This window comes from Oratosquilla oratoria, chromosome 11 (genome assembly GCF_046742065.1).
Source record: "Oratosquilla oratoria isolate Oo_2021 chromosome 11, ASM4674206v1, whole genome shotgun sequence".
NCBI lineage: Eukaryota > Metazoa > Arthropoda > Malacostraca > Stomatopoda > Squillidae > Oratosquilla > Oratosquilla oratoria.
The window spans coordinates 75263832-75268313 of NC_134787.1; positions in this window are offsets into that span (position 1 = coordinate 75263832).

Sequence of the window (4482 nt, forward strand, 5' to 3'; positions counted from 1 at the left end):
ATATATGTATTTATGTATATATGTATATATATGGAAATGACTCTCCTACTGGGATTTGAACCCGCGCCTGAGCGGCTTGCTTCTTATAAGACGGGGTAAAAGGGGCTTTCGGGAAGAGGGGAATGTCTGTTGAGGAAGGACGGGAGAGGACAGAAGACAGGGGTGAATGGTGAATGGTTGTGTATGGATGATTTTGTGATTCATGTCGTGGAATTTGTGGGGGGTGGGGGAAGAGGGAGCATGTGTGAAAAAAAATTGATGCAGCCCGAAGGGATTTCCCCCTGTCTTCTCCTTTTCTGCATGAGGGGAAAGAGAGTGGGATCGCCGATTTGATGAAGCGGCCTTGCTGTGGATGTGTTGTGTCTTACGACACTGTGTAGTGTTCTATAGCCAACGCGTTGAGTGTCCCCTTAAGGCTCGTGACCCCTTAGTACGACACGAATTTGATTATTTATTTGTCAGTTTATTATTATTTACTATTTACCTGTTTGATTATCATTTAACTATACATATGTATTATTTATTTTATTTATTATTATTTATATTGTTATAATTTTTATTTTATTCTATTTATTTTTCTATCATTTATATATATTCTTTTCGCATCCGACCTAGTTAGGGACCAAAAGGTCTCCTGTCGGCATGCTCCGCCTTTGTAATCCTTTGTAAATTCATATTCATATAATATATATATATATATGTGTGTGTGTGTGTATATATATATATACAGTATATATATATATATATATATATATATATATATATATATATATATATATTCACTCCAGTAACTTTATTTATTTTGTAAATAAAATAAGAAATATTCCTCTGTATCCTGTAACAAGGATATATATGTATTGTAAAAATATTTTAAATTATTGTATACTATAAACAAAGAATAAAGAATTTCGCCACCATTGTTGTAAATAGTGTCATCGACATTTCTAATAAACAGACATGTACACACACGTTTCAGACGTCGTGATCTTAGGGTGTGAACATCTCCAGTGGGATGTGTCCTGCCTTGTGTACCACGAAAAAGGAAACATCCATTGAAGAAGAAAACACCCATCCAATAATGTGTCTGTAGTGGGCACAGTGAATGAGTTAGTGACTACAAGTGTCGGGAAGAGGGGCAGGGAATGCTTTCCCACAGAGGCCTCAGAAGAGCTCTCCACGCCCAAGAAGGCGGCCCGAGTCAGGCCCAGTAGCAGCTACGCGCCCTCCCTGCCAGAGGACAGCAGCAGCGACGCTTCCTTACTAATAATAGACAGCAACAACGACGCGCCCTCCTCACCAGAAGGCACCCCGAGCAACGCGGACATTGCCGCCCTACTTGAACAGCTCCTCAGGAGTGACGAGGAGCAACCAGGCGACGACGAAGGCCAGGGATGGACCACCGTCGTCAGAAACCGCAGAGCCCGCTACCAGCTTCCTCCGAGGCCCAAGTTCAAACTGGGCCACCTATGGGACCACGACAGCGCCTACCAGGCCATCACTGCTCTTGAGAGGGAGAACCCCAGCCTGAAAAGGCAGGTGAGATTTAACCTTCAGGGTGAACACATCCTCAAGGCTAGGGACGAGGCCTCCGTAGTACTCCTCCGCCGCCTCGCTGAGGGGGTGAACACTGTGATTCTCCTCGACCCCAAATTGAGATGGCACAAGGTAGTGCTGGAGCGCTACCCATTGAGCCTGCCCCTGGAAGCGGTGGAGGCTCACCCAAAGGTGATCTCAGCCGAGCGACTGCGTTCCCGCGCGGATAAGCTCCCCACAAGACAAGTGCTGGTGATGTTGGAGGGACAGCCGCCTCCCAAACTGGACCTCGGCTGTTGGGGGAGGTACTCTCTGCGCCCTCATCGGGGGGAACCGGTGAGATGCTATAAATGCCAGAGATAAAACCACTTCCAGCTACGGTGTGAACACACCACTAGATGTGGCGTGTGCAGCTTGCCACACCCGACGGAGGATTGCATCGCAAGGCACAAAGCCAATCAGGCTTTCTCCGCAAAATGCCCCAACTGCGGAAATAGGCATCATACCTAGAAACCTCGGTGCCCCGAGAGGCTCCACAGGGTCCCCGGGCTTCCCCAGCAAACCCAGCAGCAACAGCGGCAGCCCCAGGGGGCACCGCAACGGCAGCAACAGCGGCAGCCCTAGGGGCTGGCCGCTTCCAACAAGGACGACTAGTAGTGGAACCAACATTGGTGACACTACAACTGCTTCTGACCCAGGGCAGTGGACAAGACGCAAGGATGACCCGTCATCCAGGAGGTGGCAAGATAAGAGGGAGGAAAGATGGTGGAGGGGAGTGGAGTGTGATGGGGATGGAATGGGTGGGAGAGGATTCTATGCCTTTGTTTTTTGGCTACCTCCCTTGTAAGGGGGAAATAAGCCTTTGGTATATGTATGTATATATGGCATAATTATGACTACTATAAACATTGTGTTTTATGTTATATCATGTCTCGTCAAGAATATTAAACTCATAACCTTTGACTCACTTATTCAACTCTTTATTTATTACTAACTATTGTCATCCCTACGCTGTTTATCATAGAAATTTCACTTAGTAGTTGTTAATAGGATATATATTAATGGTATTTATTTTCTCGTTTCAGGTATGTTGTGCAAAAAATTCGGAAGATGAACACACGGACATAGGACCTGGTTGGAGGCTCTGTGCCACTCACTTTGGACATGGAACAGCTGATATGATGACGCCTTTTTCCTTCTCTACCCAAAAGGGTGACACGGTCATGAATGAAATAGCTTCGTGGTAACTAGAACAAAACGAATGTCACACAGGACTGTAGAGGTTAATCAAGACAGAATGTAGTCCTTCTGTTACCAAGGAGACGCTAAAGAAATAAATAAAGTATCCTGTTGTAAACTCGGCCTAAAAGCAAGGTACAGAAAGGGTTAGCGTGAATATTGGGGGTTTGAAGAAGATTCTGTCTGTGTGCTTATGCATTTCTCCCTATATCTACTCAATATTGTTGACAGCATTTTTATAGAGGTATTAGTTATTAGATTTTCCACTGTATTTTGTTGTGCAGTTGAAAGTGTAAGTCCATTAACTTACCGATATGAGGTGGGAGTCATTCTTACACATTTTTTCGTGTGGTTATAACCTTCTTTATGGCTAAGTTAGTCCTATGCGTTTAGTGTCGGGAAATTTATTCCTTCGACTTATTTCAAAGCAAAGTTTGGTAATTGGAAACTCAGAAATCATGTTAACATAGATTATATCCTGTGTATTGTAATTAAATCAATACCATCATAACGTATATAACATACGCAGATACACGCGTGCTCGCAGGCCCACAAGAAAAAGTTCGGCAGGATTCATCATATTCCTGAAAAAAAATCTTTCCAAAGGTCGACGACAACCTTGTCTTTTCACGATCTGATAACAGACCCAGGTAATCATTCCAGGAAATAGGTACAAGGACCAACTTCAAAGAATTTGCATCAGATTGCGTAGCCTTGCAGCATCAAACCATGAAGGCTCCGGGTCAATGGTTTGTGTGTCCATTTTTTTTCTTCGGTTCTTTGTTGGATTGTTATTATTTTTATTATTATTATTATTATTATTATATATATATGTATATATATATGTATATATATATATACATACATATATATATACATATGTATATATTATACATATATATATAAATATATGTATGTATATATATATATATATATATATATATATATATATATATATATATATATATATGTGGGGGTGTCGATTTTTTTGTGTTTAACCAAGAGCACCTCCAATGGGAGTGATCAGAGATACCCACATAAGAACGATTTGGGAAATAAGAAATCAAGGTATACGCTGCCACCACCCAATCGTCTATATGGATATATCTGACCATAAATGGAAACTGCTCCTTGGTATTCACGTCTGACTCCGTCCCCTTTCCTCAGGTCGTTCGGGGTTGGTTCTGGGTAGCGAAAAGGCCTATGCCCAAGTGGGGGTAGTAAAAGAATATAAGTGAAGGTCTGCTATGTGTTAATTATTACACTGAAGCAAAAATATAGTAAGGAAATACAAAAGTATATTGTGGTTTTCTCCAACTAGACAATCTATTGATCCTTACAATATGAAAAATATATGGGTATGCGAGACATTTAATAACACAGTTTTTTTTGCTTATGGGCATCATAAGTAAGGTCACAGGCACGTGGAAAAACGTAGTTATTTACGCTCCAACCTTCCGGTCACTGTATAAGCCTACTTACAATATTGTGTCTACCTTCAACCCCGTATTCTTATTAGAGAACGATCACAGACAGAATTGTACTCTAAGGATTACACTCTCATAGCTAATGTATATATGCGTGACACCGTCTAACTCCTTCCACGCAGTGTTTGTGGAGTACACTCCCTTAAACCCTTTTTTTTTCCTGTTATCGGAATAGTTTTTGGCATCAGATTTAAAACTTAATAATAATAATAACTATCTACCT